The 17,500-nt window shown below is 56.8% G+C and overlaps 1 protein-coding gene across 1 annotated transcript in view; it reads left to right on the top strand.

The window, feature by feature from the left end:
* Nucleotides 1-17,500, top strand: part of LOC144487366 (voltage-dependent calcium channel gamma-7 subunit-like) — a gene marked incomplete at its 5' end in the record, with an annotated part of 64,001 nt that overhangs the window by 946 nt on the left and 45,555 nt on the right. The gene's annotated exons all lie outside the window — the stretch shown is intronic.

The raw sequence follows: 17,500 nt of genomic DNA on the forward strand, positions 1-17,500 counted from the left end.
GCCCCTCTCCCCCAGTGAGTATCCACCCCCCTCCCCCAGTGAGTATCCACCCCCCTCCCCCACTGAGTATCCAGCCCTCCCCCACTGAGTATCCACCCCCCTCCCCCAGAGTATCCACCCCCCTCCCCCAGTGAGTATCCAGCCCCTCTCCCCCACTGAGTATCCAACACCCTCCCCAGTGAGTATCCACCCTCCCCTCCTCCAGTGAGTAACCACCCTCCCCTACCCCAGTGAGTACCCACCCTCCCCTCCCCCAGTGAGTACCCACCCTCACCTCCCCCAGTGAATACCCACCCTCCCCTTCCCCAGTGAGTACCCACACTCCCCTCCCCCAATGAGTATCCATCTCCCCTCCCCCACTGAGTATCCATCCCCTCCCCACTGAGTATCCACCCCCCTCCCCACTGAGTATCCACACCCCTCCCCCAGTGAGTATCCACCCCCCTCCCCCACTGAGTATCCACCCCCCTCCCCCAGTGAGTTTCCACCCCCCTCCCCCATTGAGTATCCAACCCGCTCCCCAAGTGAGTATCCACCCCCCTCCCCCAGTGAGTTTCCACCTCCCTCCCCAGTGAGTATCCACCCTCCCCTCCCCCAGTTGGTATCCACCCCCCCCGACCCTGTGAGCATCCACCCCTCCTCCCCCAGTGAGTATCCAAACCCCTCCCCAGTGAGTACCCACCCTCCCCTCCCCCAGTGAGTACCCACCCTCCCCTTCCCCAGTGAGTACCCACACTCCCCTCCCCCAATGAGTATCCATCTCCCCTCCCCCACTGAGTATCCACCCCCTCCCCTACTGAGTATCCACCCCCCTCCCCCACTGAGTATCCACCCCTCTCCCCAGAGAGTATCCACCCTCCCCTCCCCCAGTGAGTTTCCACCCCCCTCCCCCATTGAGTATCCAACCCGCTCCCCAAGTGAGTCTTCACCCCCTCCCCCAGTGAGTTTCCACCTCCCTCCCCAGTGAGTATCCACCCCTCCTCCCTCAGTGGGTATCCAACCCCCTCCCCAGTGAGTATCCACCCTCCCCTCCCCCAGTTGGTATCCAACCCCCCGACCCTGTGAGCATCCACCCCTCCTCCCCCAGTGAGTATCCAACCCCCTCCACAGGGTGTATCCACCCTCCCCTCCCCCAGTGAGTATCCACTCCTCCTCCCCCAGTGAGTATCCAACCCCCTCCCCAGTGAGTATCCACCCTCCCCTCCTCCAGTGAGTATCCACCCTCCCCTACCCCAGTGAGTACCCACCCTCCCCTCCCCCAGTGAGTACCCACCCTCACCTCCCCCAGAGAGTACCCACCCTCCCCTCCCCCAGTGAGTATCCACCCCTCTCGCCCACAGAGTATCCAAAACCTCCGCAACTGAGTATCCACCGCCCTTCCCCACTGAGTACCCACCCCCCGCCCACACTGAGTATCCAACCCCTCCCCCAGTGAGTATCCAGCCCCTCTCTCCCAGTGAGTATCCACCCCCCTCCCCCAGTGAGTATCCACCCCCCTCCCAGACTGAGTATCCAGCCCTCCCCCACTGAGTATCCACCCCCCTCCCCCACTGAGTATCCACCCCACTCCCCCAATGAGAATATCCACCCCCCTCCCCCACTGAGTATCCATCCCCCTTCCCCAGTGAGTATCCACCCCCTCCTCCACTGAGTATCCATCCCCTTCCCCCACTGAGTATCCACCCTCTCCCCCAGTGATTATCCACCGCCTCCCCCAGTGAGTATCCACCCCCCTTCCCCACTGGGTATCCACCTCCCCTCCCCAGTGACTATCCACCATGCTCCCCAGTGTGTATCCACCCTCCCCTCCCCCAGAGAGTATCCAGCCCGTCTCCCCCAGTGAGTATCCACCCCCGTCCCCCAGTGAGTATCCACCCCCTCTCCCCTCAGTGAGTATCCACCCCCCTCCCCCAGTGAGTACCCAACCCCCTCCCCCAGTGAGTATCCACCCCCCTCCCCCAGTGAGTACCCAACCCCTCCCCCAGTGAGTATCCGACCCCTCCCCCTCTGAGTATCCACCCTCCCCTCCCCCAGTGAGTATCCACCTTCCCCTCCCCCAGTGAGTATCCACCCTCCCCTCCCCCAGTGAGTATCCACCCTCCCCTCCCCCAGTGAGTATCCACATCCCCTCCCTAGTGAGTATCCATCCGCCCTCCCCATTGAGTATCCAAACTCCCTTCCCCCATTGAGTATCCACCCCTCTCCCCCACTGAGTATCCACCCCCTCCCCAACTGAGTATCCACTCCCCTTCCCCAGTATCCACCCCCCTCTCCCAGTGAGTATCCACCCCCCTCTCCCAGTAAATATCCATCCCCTTCCCCCACTGAGTATCCACCCCCTCCCCCAGTGAGTATCCACCCCGCACCCCAATGAGTGTATCCACCCCCCCCCCACTGGTATCCATCCCCCTCCCCAGTGAGTATCCACCCCCTCCCCCACTGAGTATCCATCCCCTTCCCCCACTGAGTATCCACCCTCTCCCCCAGTGATTATCCACCCCCCTCCCCCAGTGAGTATCCACCCCCCTTCCCCAGTGAGTATCCACCCCCATCCCCCAGTGAGTATCCAGCCCGTCTCCCCCAGTGAGTATCCACCCCCCTCCCCACTGAGTATCCACCCCCTCCCCAATGAGTATCCAACCCTCTCCCCCAGTGAGTATCCACCCCTCCCCCAGTGATTATCCAACCCCCTCCCCAATGAGTATCCAACGCCCTCCCCCAGTGAGTATCCACCCCCTCTCCCCCAGTGAGTATCCACCCTCCCCTCCCCAGTGAGTATCCAACCCCCTCCCCCAGTGAGTATCCACCCTCCCCTCCCCCAGTGAGTATCCTCCTTCCCCTCCCCCAGTGAGTATCCACCCTCCCCTCCCCCAGTGAGTATCCACCCTCCCCTCCCCCAGTGAGTACCCACCCCTCCCCCAGTGATTATCCAACCCCCTCCCCAATGAGTATCCAACCCCCTCCCCCAATGAGTATCCACCCCCTCTCCCCCAGTGAGTATCCACCCTCCCCTCCCCAGTGAGTATCCAACCCCCTCCCCCAGTGAGTATCCAACCCCCTCCCCCAGTGAGTATCCACCCTCCCCTCCCCCAGTGAGTATCCTCCTTCCCCTCCCCCAGTGAGTATCCACCCTCCCCTCCCCCAGTGAGTATCCACCCTCCCCTCACCCAGTGAGTATCCACCCCTCCCCCAGTGATTATCCAACCCCCTCCCCAATGAGTATCCAACCCCATCCCCCAATGAGTATCCACCCCCTCTCCCCCAGTGAGTATCCACCCTCCCCTTCCCAGTGAGTATCCAACCACCTCCCCCAGTGAGTATCCACCCTCCCCTCCCCCAGTGAGTATCCTCCTTCCCCTCCCCCAGTGAGTATCCACCCTCCCCTCCCCCAGTGAGTATCCACCCTCCCCTCCCGATTGAGTATTCACCCCTCTCCCCCACTGAGTATCCACCCCCTCCCCCACTGAGTATCCACTCCCCTTCCCCAGTATCCACTCCCCTCTCCCAGTGAGTATCCACCCCCTCTCCAAGTGAGTATCCACCCCCCTCTCCCAATGAGTATCCACACCCCCTCCCCAGTCATTACCCACCCTCCCTCCCCCAGTGAATATCCACAGCCCCTCCCCCACTGAGTATCCACCCCCCCACTGAGTATCCACACCCCCTCCCCAGTGAGTATCAACACCCCCACCCCAGTGAGTATCCACCCCCCCTCCGATTGAGTATTCACCCCTCTCCCCCAGTGAGTATCCACCCCCTCCCCCACTGAGTATCCATTCCCCTTCCCCAGTATCCACCCCCCTCTCCCAGTGAGTATCCACCCCCCTCTCCCAGTGAGTATCCACCCCCCTCTCCCAATGAGTATCCACCCCCCTCCCTAGTGAGTATCCACCCCTCTCCCCAGTGAGTATCCACCCCCCTCCCCATTGAGTATCCAAACTCCCCTCCCCCATTGAGTATCCACCCCTCTCCCCCACTGAGTATCCACCCCTCTCCCCAGAGTATCCACCCTCCCCTCCCCCATTGAGTATCCACCCCCCTCCCCCACTGAGTATCCACCTGCCCTCCCCAGTGACTATCCACCCTCCTCCCCAGTGTGTATCCACCCTCCCCTTCCCCATTGAGTATCCAACCTCCCCTCCACATTTGAGTATCCCCCTTTCCCCCACTGAGTATCCACCCCCTCCCCAGTCATTACCCACCCTCCCTCCCCCAGTGAGTATCCACACCCCCTCCCCCACTGAGTATCCACCCCCCACTGAGTATCCACACCCCCTCCCCAGTGAGTATCAACACCCCCACCCCAGTGAGTATCCACCCTCCCCTCCCGATTGAGTATTCACCCCTCTCCCCCACTGAGTATCCACCCCCTTCCCCACTGAGTATCCACTCCCCTTCCCCAGTATCCAACCCCCTCTCCCAGTGAGTATCCACCCCCCTCTCCCAGTGAGTATCCACCCCCCTCTCCCAATGAGTATCCACACCCCCTCCCCAGTGAGTATCCACCCCACTCCTCAGTGAGTATCCACCCCCCTCCCTAGTGAGTATCCACCCCTCTCCCCAGTGAGTATCCACCCCCCTCCTCAGTGAGTATCCACCCCCCTCCCTAGTGAGTATCCACCCCTCTCCCCAGTGAGTATCCACCCCCCTCCCCACTGAGTATCCACCCCACTCCCCCAGTGAGTATCCAGCCCCCTCCCCCACTGAGTATCCACCCCCCCACTGAGTCTCCACCCTCCCCTCCTCCAGTGAGTAACCACCCTCCCCTACCCCAGTGAGTACCCACCCTCCCCTCCCCCAGTGAGTACCCACCCTCACCTCCCCCAGTGAGTACCCACCCTCCCCTTCCCCAGTGAGTACCCACACTCCCCTCCCCCAATGAGTATCCATCTCCCCTCCCCCACTGAGTATCCATCCCCTCCCCACTGAGTATCCACCCCCCTCCCCACTGAGTATCCACCCCCCTCCCCCAGTGAGATTCCACCCCCCTCTCCCATTGAGTATCCAACCCGCTCCCCAAGTGAGTATCCACCCCCCTCCCCCAGTGAGTTTCCACCTCCCTCCCCAGTGAGTATCCACCCCTCCTCCCTCAGTGAGTATCCAACCCCCTCCCCAGTGAGTATCCACCCTCCCCTCCCCCAGTTGGTATCCACCCCCCCGACCCTGTGAGCATCCACCCCTCCTCCCCCAGTGAGTATCCAACCCCCTCCCCAGTGAGTATCTACTCCTCCTCCCCCAGTGAGTATCCAAACCCCTCCCCAGTGAGTATCCACCCTCCCCTCCTCCAGTGAGTATCCACCCTCCCCTACCCCAGTGAGTACCCACCCTCCCCTCCCCCAGTGAGTACCCACCCTCCCCTTCCCCAGTGAGTACCCACACTCCCCTCCCCCAATGAGTATCCATCTCCCCTCCCCCACTGAGTATCCACCCCCTCCCCCACTGAGTATCCACCCCCCTCCCCCACTGAGTATCCACCCCTCTCCCCAGAGAGTATCCACCCTCCCCTCCCCCAGTGAGTTTCCACCCCCCTCCCCCATTGAGTATCCAACCCGCTCCCCAAGTGAGTATTCACCCCCTCCCCCAGTGAGTTTCCACCTCCCTCCCCAGTGAGTATCCACCCCTCCTCCCTCAGTGAGTATCCAACCCCCTCCCCAGTGAGTATTCACCCTCCCCTCCCCCAGTTGGTATCCAACCCCCCGACCCTGTGAGCATCCACCCCTCCTCCCCCAGTGAGTATCCAACCCCCTCCCCAGGGAGTATCCACCCTCCCCTCCCCCAGTGAGTATCCACTCCTCCTCCCCCAGTGAGTATCCAACCCCCTCCCCAGTGAGTATCCACCCTCCCCTCCTCCAGTGAGTATCCACCCTCCCCTACCCCAGTGAGTACCCACCCTCCCCTCCCCCAGTGAGTACCCACCCTCACCTCCCCCAGAGAGTACCCACCCTCCCCTTCCCCAGTGAGTACCCACCCTCCCCTCCCCCAATGAGTATCCATCTCCCCTCCCCCACTGAGTATCCACCCCCCTCCCCCACTGAGTATCCACCCCCCTCCCCCAGTGAGTATCCACCCCCCTCCCCCAGTGAGTATCCACCCCTTCTCCCCCAGTGAGTATCCCCCCCTCCCCCACTGAGTAACCACCCCCCTCCCCCACTGAGTATCCATCCCCCTCCCCCTCCCCCAGTGAGTATCCAGCCCCTCTGCCCCAGTGAGTATTCCCCCCCTACCCCACTGAGTATCCACCCCCCTCCCCCACTGAGTATCCACCCCTCTCCCCCACTGAGTATCCAGCTCCCCTCCCCCAGTGAGTACCCACCCTCCCCTCCCCCAGTGAGTATCCATCTCCCCTCCTCCACTGAGTATCCACATCCCCTCCCCCACTGAGTATCCAACCCCTCCCCAGTGAGTGTCCATCCCCCCTCCCCAGTGAGTATCCAGCCCCTCTCCCCCAGTGAGTATCCACCCCTCTCGCCCACAGAGTATCCAAAACCTCCGCAACTCAGTATCCACTGCCCTTCCCCACTGAGTACCCACCCCCCGCCCACACTGAGTATCCAACCCCTCCCCCAGTGAGTATCCAGCCCCTCTCCCCCAGTGAGTATCCACCCCCCTCCCCCAGTGAGTATCCACCCCCCTCCCAGACTGAGTATCCAGCCCTCCCCCACTGAGTATCCACCCCCCTCCCCCACTGAGTATCCACCCCACTCCCCCAATGAGTATATCCACCCCCCTCCCCCACTGAGTATCCATCCCCCTTCCCCAGTGAGTATCCACCCCCTCCTCCACTGAGTATCCATCCCCTTCCCCCACTGAGTATCCACCCTCTCCCCCAGTGATTATCCACCGCCTCCCCCAGTGAGTATCCACCCCCCTTCCCCACTGGGTATCCACCTCCCCTCCCCAGTGACTATCCACCATGCTCCCCAGTGTGTATCCACCCTCCCCTCCCCCAGAGAGTATCCAGCCCGTCTCCCCCAGTGAGTATCCACCCCCGTCCCCCAGTGAGTATCCACCCCCTCTCCCCTCAGTGAGTATCCACCCCCCTCCCCCAGTGAGTACCCAACCCCCTCCCCCAGTGAGTATCCACCCCCCTCCCCCAGTGAGTACCCAACCCCTCCCCCAGTGAGTATCCGACCCCTCCCCCTCTGAGTATCCACCCTCCCCTCCCCCAGTGAGTATCCACCTTCCCCTCCCCCAGTGAGTATCCACCCTCCCCTCCCCCAGTGAGTGTCCACCCTCCCCTCCCCCAGTGAGTATCCACATCCCCTCCCTAGTGAGTATCCATCCGCCCTCCCCATTGAGTATCCAAACTCCCTTCCCCCATTGAGTATCCACCCCTCTCCCCCACTGAGTATCCACCCCTCTCCCCAGAGAGTATCCACCCTCCCCTCCCCCATTGAGTATCCACCCCCCTCCCCCACTGAGTATCCACCTCCCCTCCCCAGTGACTATCCACCCTCCTCCCCAGTGTGTATCCACCCTCCCCTTCCCCATTGAGTATCCAACCTCCCCTCCACATTTGAGTATCCCCCTTTCCCCCACTGAGTATCCACCCCCCTCCCCAGTCATTACCCACCCTCCCTCCCCCAGTGAGTATCCACACCCCCTCCACCACTGAGTATCTACCCCCCCACTGAGTATCTACCCCCCCACTGAGTATCCACACCCCCTCCCCACTGAGTATCCACCCCCTCCCCACTGAGTATCCACTCCCCTTCCCCAGTATCCACCCCCCTCTCTCAGTGAGTATCCACCCTCCTCTCCCAGTAAATATCCATCCCCTTCCCCCACTGAGTATCCACCCCCTCCCCCAGTGAGTATCCACCCCGCACCCCAATGAGTGTATCCACCTCCCCCACTGAGTATCCATCCCCCTCCCCAGTGAGTATCCACCCCCTCCCCCACTGAGTATCCATCCCCTTCCCCCAGAGTATCCACCCTCTCCCCCAGTGATTATCCACCCCCCTCCCCAGTGAGTATCCAACCCCCTCCCCAGTGAGTATCCACCCTCCCCTCCCCCAGTGAGTATCCTCCTTCCCCTCCCCCAGTGAGTATCCACCCTCCCCTCCCCCAGTGAGTATCCACCCTCCCCTCCCCCAGTGAGTACCCACCCCTCCCCCAGTGATTATCCAACCCCCTCCCCAATGAGTATCCAACCCCCTCCCCCAATGAGTATCCACCCCCTTTCCCCCAGTGAGTATCCACCCTCCCCTCCCCAGTGAGTATCCAACCCCCTCCCCAGTGAGTATCCACCCTCCCCTCCCCCAGTGAGTATCCTCCTTCCCCTCCCCCAGTGAGTATCCACCCTCCCCTCCCCCAGTGAGTATCCACCCTCCCCTCCCGATTGAGTATTCACCCCTCTCCCCCACTGAGTATCCACCCCCTCTCCCACTGAGTATCCACTCCCCTTCCCCAGTATCCACTCCCCTCTCCCAGTGAGTATCCACCCCCTCTCCCAGTGAGTATCCACCCCCCTCTCCCAATGAGTATCCACACCCCCTCCCCAGTCATGACCCACCCTCCCTCCCCCAGTGAATATCCACAGCCCCTCCCCCACTGAGTATCCACCCCCCCACTGAGTATCCACACCCCCTCCCCAGTGAGTATCAACACCCCCACCCCAGTGAGTATCCACCCCCCCTCCGATTGAGTATTCACCCCTCTCCCCCAGTGAGTATCCACCCCCTCCCCCACTGAGTATCCATTCCCCTTCCCCAGTATCCACCCCCCTCTCCCAGTGAGTATCCACCCCCCTCTCCCAGTGAGTATCCACCCCCCTCTCCCAATGAGTATCCACCCCCCTCCCTAGTGAGTATCCACCCCTCTCCCCAGTGAGTATCCACCCCCCTCCCCATTGAGTATCCAAACTCCCCTCCCCCATTGAGTATCCACCCCTCTCCCCCACTGAGTATCCACCCCTCTCCCCAGAGTATCCACCCTCCCCTCCCCCATTGAGTATCCACCCCCCTCCCCCACTGAGTATCCACCTGCCCTCCCCAGTGACTATCCACCCTCCTCCCCAGTGTGTATCCACCCTCCCCTTCCCCATTGAGTATCCAACCTCCCCTCCACATTTGAGTATCCCCCTTTCCCCCACTGAGTATCCACCCCCTCCCCAGTCATTACCCACCTTCCCTCCCCCAGTGAGTATCCACACCCCCTCCCCCACTGAGTATCCACCCCCCACTGAGTATCCACACCCCCTTCCCAGTGAGTATCTACACCCCCACCCCAGTGTGTATCCACCCTCCCCTCCCGATTGAGTATTCACCCCTCTCCCCCACTGAGTATCCACCCCCTCCCCCACTGAGTATCCACTCCCCTTCCCCAGTATCCAACCCCCTCTCCCAGTGAGTATCCACCCCCCTCTCTCAGTGAGTATCCACCCCCCTCTCCCAATGAGTATCCACACCCCCTCCCCAGTGAGTATCCACCCCACTCCTCAGTGAGTATCCACCCCCCTCCCTAGTGAGTATCCACCCCTCTCCCCAGTGAGTATCCACCCCCCTCCCCAGTGAGTATCCACCCCACTCCCCCAGTGAGTATCCAGCCCCCTCCCCCACTGAGTATCCACCCCCCCACTGAGTCTCCACCCTCCCCTCTCCATTGAGTATCCAGCCCCCTCCCCCACTGAGTATCCACCCCCTCCCCCACTGAGTATCCATTCCCCTTCCCCAGTATCCACCCCCCTTCCCCAGTGAGTATCCACTCCCCTCTCCCAGTGAGTATCCAACCCCCTCTCCCAATGAGTATCCACCCCCCTCCCCCAGTGAGTATCCACCCCCTCCCCCACTGAGTATCCACTCCCCTTCCCCAGTCTCCACCCCCCTCTCCCAGTGAGTATCCACCCCCCTCTCCCAGTGAGTATCCACCCCCCTCTCCCAATGAGTATCCACAACCCCTCCCCAGTGAGTATCCACCCCACTCCTCAGTGAGTATCCACCCCCCTCCCTAGTGAGTATCCACCCCTCTCCCCAGTGAGTATCCACCCCCCTCCCCAGTGAGTATCCACCCCGCTCCCCCAGTGAGTATCCAGCCCCCTCCCCCACTGAGTATCCACCCCCCCACTGAGTCTCCACCCTCCCCTCTCCATTGAGTATCCACCCCTCTCCCCCACTGAGTATCCACCCCCTCCCCCACTGAGTATCCATTCCCCTTCCCCAGTATCCACCCCCCTCTCCCAGTGAGTATCCACTCCCCTCTCCCAGTGAGTATCCAACCCCCTCTCCCAATGAGTATCCACCCCCCTCCCCCTGTGAGTATCCACCCCCCTCCCCAGTGAGTATCCACCCCCCTCCCTAGTGAGTATCCACCCCCCTCCCCAGTGAGTATCCACCCCTCTCCCCAGTGAGTGTCCACCCCCTCCCCCAGTGAGTATCCACCCCCCTCCCCAGTGAGTATCCAACCCCCTCCCCAGTGAGTATCCACCCCACTCCCCAGTGAGTATCCACCCCACTCCCCAGTGAGTATCCACTCACCCCCCTCCCCCAGTGAGTATCCACTCCCCACTCCCCCACTGAGTATCCACCCGACTCCCCCAGTGAGTATCCACTCCCCACTCCCCCAGTGAGTATCCACCCTCCCTTTTCCAATCCTCCCCCAGGTCTGTGTGACTCCCTAACCTCTGGGGGCTCCAACAGGACGTGACGAGTGTTCCTGCCTCGTTGCCCCTCTTGGGACTGGAGTCACAGATCCTCTGGCTCAGGGACCTATCTGTCTGATCCCCTCAAAACCGCAAATCCGAGCTCCCTCAGCCGAGGTTTTCCCCAATTGCCTTGGTACTGAACCCCGTTTCTCTCTATCCTGGTGTGAAACAACCCCAGCAGCCGAACCCTTCAAATCGAACAGAGAAAATTACAGCACAGGAACAGGCCTTTCGGCCCCTCCAATCCTGCTCCGACCGTGCTGCCCCCGACTGAACTAAAACCCCTGACCCTTCCGGGGACCGTATCCCTCTATTCCCATCCTATTCATGTATTTGTCCAGACCCCCCTTAAAACTCACTACCGTATCCGCTTCCACTCCCTCCCCCGGCAGCGAGTTCCAGGCACCCACCACCCTCTGTGTAAAAAATCTGCCTCGTACATCTCCTTTAAACCTTGCCCCTCGCACCTTAAACCTGTGCCCCCGAGTAATTGACTCTTCCACCCTGGGGGGAAAAAGCTTCTGACTATCCACTCTGTCCATGCCCCTCAGAAGCTTCTAGAATTCTATCGTTCCTGACCACTCAATTCTTCCAGGCCAGTCCCACCCTGGGGACCCTCTCCTGAGGCACAATCACAATATTCCTCACTCCCAAATGGACAAACAATCTCGCTTCAGTCGGACCACAAACGTGACGCTTCCCCACAGAGAGTCAGAGAGGTTTACAGCATGGAAACAGGCCCTTCGGCCCAACTTGTGAGGGTTATAGGTAAGCCTAGTAGGTAGGGACATGTTCGGCACAACTTGTGGGCCGAAGGGCCCGTTTGTGCTGTAGCTTTTCTATGTTCTATGTTCTAACTTGTCCATGCTGCCCCTTTTTTTAAAACCCCTAAGCTAATCCCAATTGCCCGCATTTGGCCCATATCCCTCTATACCCATCGTACCCATGTAACTATCTAAACGCTTTTTAAAAGACAAAATTATACCCGCCTCTACTACTACCTCTGGCAGCTCGTTCCAGACACTCACCACCCTCTGTGTGAAAAAATTGCCCCTCTGGACACTTTTGTATCTCTCCCCTCTCACCTTAAACCTGTGCCCTCTAGTTTTAGACTCCCCTGTCTTTGGGAAAAGATATTGACTATGTAGCTGATCTATGCCCCTCATTATTTTATAGACCTCTATAAGATCACCCCTCAGCCTCCTACGCTCCAGAGGAAAAAGTCCCAGTCTTTTTTTTTTATAGAAACCCTACAGTACAGAAAGAGGCCATTCGGCCCATCGAGTCTGCACCGACTACAATCCCACCCAGGCCCTACCCCCATATCCCTACATATTTACCCAACTAATCCCTCAGACCTACGCATCTCAGGACTCTAAGGGGCAATTTTTTTAGCATGGCCAATCAACCTAACCCGCACATCTTTGGACTGTGGGAGGAAACCGGAGCACCCGGAGGAAACCCACGCAGACACGAGGAGAATGTGCAAACTCCACACAGACAGTGACCCGAGCCGGGAATCGAACCCAGGTCCCTGGAGCTGTGAAGCAGCAGTGCTAACCACTGTGCTACCGTGCTGTCTCTATGCAGTCTAGAAGTTTAACAACACCAGGTTAAAGTCCAACAGGTTTATTTGGCAGCAAAAGCCACACAAGCTTTCGGAGCTCTAAGCCCCTTATTCAGGTGAGTGGGAATTCTATTCACAAACAGAGCATATAAAGAAAGGTCACGGGCATTCGGCCTCTGATCTTCGGGTAAGCGTTCTCCAAGGCGGCCTTCGCGACACACGACAGCGCAGAGTCGCTGAGCAGAAACTGATAGCCAAGTTCCGCACACATGAGGACGGCCTCAACCGGGATATTGGGTTCATGTCACACTATCTGTAACCCCCACAGTTGCGTGGACCTGCAGAGTTTCACTGGCTGTCTTGTCTGGAGACAATACACATCTCTTTAACCTGTCTTAATGCTCTCTCATAAGAACATAAGAACATAAGAAATAGGAGCAGGAGTAGGCCATCTAGCCCCTCGAGCCTGCCCCGCCATTCAATAAGATCATGGCTGATCTGACGTGGATCAGTACCACTTACCCGCCTGATCCCCATAACACTTAATACCCTTACCGATCAGGAATCCATCCATCCGCGCTTTAAACATATTCAGCGAGGTAGCCTCCACCACCTCAGTGGGCAGAGAATTCCAGAGATTCACCACCCTCTGGGAGAAGAAGTTCCTCCTCAACTCTGTCTTAAACCGACCCCCCTTTATTTTGAGGCTGTGTCCTCTAGTTTTAACTTCCTTACTAAGTGGAAAGAATCTCTCCGCCTCCACCCTATCCAGCCCCCGCATTATCTTATAAGTCTCCATAAGATCCCCCCTCATCCTTCTAAACTCCAACGAGTACAAACCCAATCTCCTCAGCCTCTCCTCATAATCCAAACCCCTCATCTCCGGTATCAACCTGGTGAACCTTCTCTGCACTCCCTCCAATGCCAATATATCCTTCCTCATATAAGGGGATCAATACTGCACACAGTATTCCAGCTGCGGCCTCACCAATGCCCTGTACAGGTGCATCAAGACATCCCTGCTTTTATATTCTATCCCCCTCGCAAAAGAGGCCAACATCCCATTTGCCTTCTTGATCACCTGTTGTACCTGCAGACTGGGCTTTTGCGTCTCATGCACAAGGACCCCCAGGTCCCTTTGCACGGTAGCATGTTTTAATTTGTTTCCATTGAGATAGTAATCCCATTTGTTATTATTTCCTCCAAAGTGTATAACCTCGCATTTCTCAACTTTATACTCCATTTGCCATATCCTCGCCCACTCACTCAGCCTGTCCAAATCTCTCTGCAGATCTTCTCCGTCCTCCACACGATTCACTTTTCCACTTATCTTTGTGTCGTCTGCAAACTTCGTTACCCTACACTCCGTCCCCTCCTCCAGATCATCTATATAAATGGTAAACAGTTGCGGCCCGAGTACCGATCCCTGCGGCACGCCACTAGTTACCTTCCTCCAACCGGAAAAACACCCATTTATTCCGACTCTTTGCTTCCTGTCGGATAGCCAGTCCCCAATCCACTTTAACACACTACCCCCAACTCCGTGTGCCCTAATCTTCTTCAGCAGCCTTTTATGGGGCACCTTATCAAACGCCTTTTGGAAATCCAAAAACACCGCATCCACCGGTTCTCCTCCATCAACCGCCCTAGTCACATCTTCATAAAAATCCAACATGTTCGTCAAGCACGACTTTCCCCTCATGAATCCATGCTGCGTCTGATTGATCGAACCATTTCTATCCAGATGCCCTGCTATCTCCTCTTTAATAATGGATTCCAGCATTTTCCCTACTACAGACGTTAAGCTGACCGGCCTATAGTTACCCGCCTTTTGTCTCCTTCCTTTTTTAAACAGCGGCGTAACATTAGCCATTTTCCAATCAACCGGCACTACCCCAGAATGCAACGAGTTTTGATAAATAATCACTAACGCATCCACTATTACCTCTGACATTTCTTTCAATACCCTGGGATGCATTCCATCCGGACCCGGGGACTTATCCACCTTCAGTCCCATTAGTCTACCCAGCACTGCCTCTCTGGTAACATTAATTGTATTAAGTATTTCTCCTGCTGCCAACCCTCTATCGTTAATATTTGGCAAACTATTTGTGTCCTCCACCGTGAAGACCGACACAAAAAACTTATTTAAAGACTCAGCCATATCCTCATTTCCCACTATTAACTCCCCCCTCTCGTCCTCCAAGGGTCCAACATTCACTCTAGCCACTCTATTCCTTTTTATATATTTATAAAAACTTTTACTATCATTTTTTATATTAGTTGCTAGCCTAGCTTCATAGTCTATCCTTCCGTTCTTTATCGCTTTCTTAGTCTCTCTTTGTTGTTTCTTAAATTTTTCCCAATCACTTGTTTCTCCACTATTTTTGGCCACTCTGTACGCAGCTGTTTTTATTTTAATACTCTCCTTTATTTCCTTCGTTATCCACGGCTGGTTCTCCCTTTTCTTACAATCCTTGTTTTTTGCTGGAATATATTTTTGCTGAGAACTGAAAAGGATCTCCTTAAAAATCCTCCACTGTTCCTCAGCTATCCTACCTGCCAGCCTGCTCTCCCAGTCTACCTTAGCCAATTCATCCCTCATCCTATCATATTTCCCTCTGTTCAAAGAGAGGACACTGGTTTGAGACCAAACTTTCTCCTCTTCCATCTGAATCAGAAATTCGACCATATTGTGGTCACTAGACCCAAGAGGGTCCTTCACAATAAGATCCTTAATTCTACCTACCTCGTTACACAATACCAGATCCAAAATAGCTCGTTCCCTTGTCGGTTCCGTAACATCTCCACTCACATTGTTTCGTTTCTTAAAGACTTGATTAGTTGTAAGTATTCGCATTCCAACCATTATTCATGTAAATTGAGTCTGTGTCTTTATAAGCTCTGTTTGTGAACAGAATTCCCACTCACCTGAAGAAGGGGCTTGGAGCTCCGAAAGCTTGTGTGGCTTTTGCTACCAAATAAACCTGTTGGACTTTAACCTGGTGTTGTTAAACTTCTTACTGTGTTTACCCCAGTCCAACGCCGGCATCTCCACATCATGTCTATCCAGCCTCTCCTTATAACTCAATCCCTCAAGTCCCGGTAGCATCCTCGTAAATCTTTTCTGCACTCTTTCTAGTTTAATAATATCCTCTCTAATAATAGGGTGACCAGAACTGTGCACGGTATTCCAAGTGTGGCCTTACCAATGTCTTGTCCAACTTCATCCCAACTCTGCAGGTCTGCCAATTGGTGAGATTTGTTACCCTCTGAAAGGAGGAGCTGGGTGAAATGCCATCAAGGCTCTGAAAGGATATTTCTCCTTCGTATTTACCACGGAGAAAGGCATGAAGGCGTGGGAACCTCGGGGAGTTAGTGGCGATAGACTGGGGACAGTTCCCATCGCAGGAGAGGAGGTGATGGACGTATTAAAATATACAATGGTGGAAAAATCTCCTGGCCCAGATCAGGGATATACAGGAACACGGCGTGAGGCTGGAAAAGAAACTCAGGGAGTCCTGACTGAGATATTTGTCAGACACGGGTGAGGTACCAGAAGGCTGGAGGGTAACAAATGTTGTGCCCCTATTTAAGAAGTGGTGTTCCGCAGGGCTCTGTATTGGGACCTCTGCTGCTTGTGATTTTTTTCATAGAATCATAGAAACCCTACAGTGCAGAAGGAGGCCGTTCGGCCCATCGAGTCTGCACCGACCACAATCCCACCCAGGCCCGACCCCCACATATTTTACCCGCTAATCCCTCTAACCTACGCATCCCAGGACTCTAAGGGGCAATTTTTTAAACCCGGCCAATCAACCTAACCCGCACATCTTTGGACTGTGGGAGGGAACCGGAGCACCCGGAGGAAACCCACGCAGACATGAGGAGAATGTGCAAACTCCACACAGACAGTGACCCGAGCCGGGAATCGAACCCGGGACCCTGGAGCTATGAAGCCGCAGCGCTAACCACTGTGCTACCGTGCCGTCCCTAAACGATCTGGAAGAAGGTGTAACTGGGGTGATCAGTAAGTTTGCGGACGACACAAAATTGGCAGGACTTGCAGATAGTGAGGAGCATTGTCAGAGGCTACAGAAGGATATAGATAGGCTGGAAATTTGGGCAAAGAAATGGCAGATGGAGTTCAATCCTGATAAATGCGAAGTGATGCATTTTGGTAGAACTAACGTACGGGGGAGTTATACAATAAATGGCAGAACCATAAAGGGTGTAGATACGCAGAGGGACCTGGGTGTGCAAGTCCACAGATCCTTGAAGGTGACGTCACAGGTGGAGAAGGTGGTGAAGAAGGCATATGGCATGCTTGCCTTTATAGGACGGGGCATAGAGTATAAAAGTTGGGGTCTGATGTTGCAGTTGTGTAGAACGTTGGTTCGGCCGCATTTGGAATACTGCGTCCAGTTCTGGTCGCCACACTACCAGAAGGACGTGGAGGCTTTGGAGAGAGTACAGAGGAGGTTTACCGGGATGTTGCCTGGTATGGAGGGGCTTAGTTATGAGGAGAGATTGGGTAAACTGGGGTTGTTCTCCCTGGAAAGACGGAGGATGAGGGGTGACTTAATAGAGGTGTATAAAATTATGAAAGGCATAGATAGGGTGAACGGTGGGAAGCTTTTCCCCAGGTCGGTGGTGACGTTCACGAGGGGTCATAGGTTCAAGGTGAGGAGGGGGAGGTTTAACACAGATATCAGAAGGACATATTTTACACAGAGGGTGGTGGGGGCCTGGAATGCGCTGCCAGGCAAGGTGGTGGAGGCGGACACACTGGGAACGTTTAAGACTTATCTAGATAGCCACATGAACGGAGTGGGAATGGAGGGATACAAAAGAATGGTCTAGTTTGGACCAGGGAGCGGCGCGGGCTTGGAGGGCCGAAGGGCCTGTCCCTGTGCTGTATTGTTCTTTGTTCTTTGGGTAAAACCTGGGAATTATAGACCGGTAAATCGGAGGGGGAGCTTGCAGGTGGGGGTGTTCCCCATGTGTCTGCTGCCCTTGTCCTTCTAGGTGGTAGAGGTGGTGGGTTTGGAAGGTGCTGTCGAAGGAGTCTTGGTGAGTCGCTGCAGTGCATCTTGTAGATGGTACACACGGCTGCCTCTGTGCGTCGGTGGTGGAGGGAGTGAGTGTTGAAGGTGGGGGTTAGCGTGTCGATCGAGCGGGGGCTGCTTTGTCCTGGATGGTGCCGAGCTTCTCGAGTGTTGTTGGGAGCCGCACTGATCCAGGCAAGTGGGGAATATTCCATCCCACTCCTGACTTGTGTCCCTGTCGAT

Source organism: Mustelus asterias, unplaced genomic scaffold, assembly GCF_964213995.1.
Source record: "Mustelus asterias unplaced genomic scaffold, sMusAst1.hap1.1 HAP1_SCAFFOLD_755, whole genome shotgun sequence".
Taxonomy (NCBI): Eukaryota; Metazoa; Chordata; class Chondrichthyes; order Carcharhiniformes; family Triakidae; genus Mustelus; species Mustelus asterias.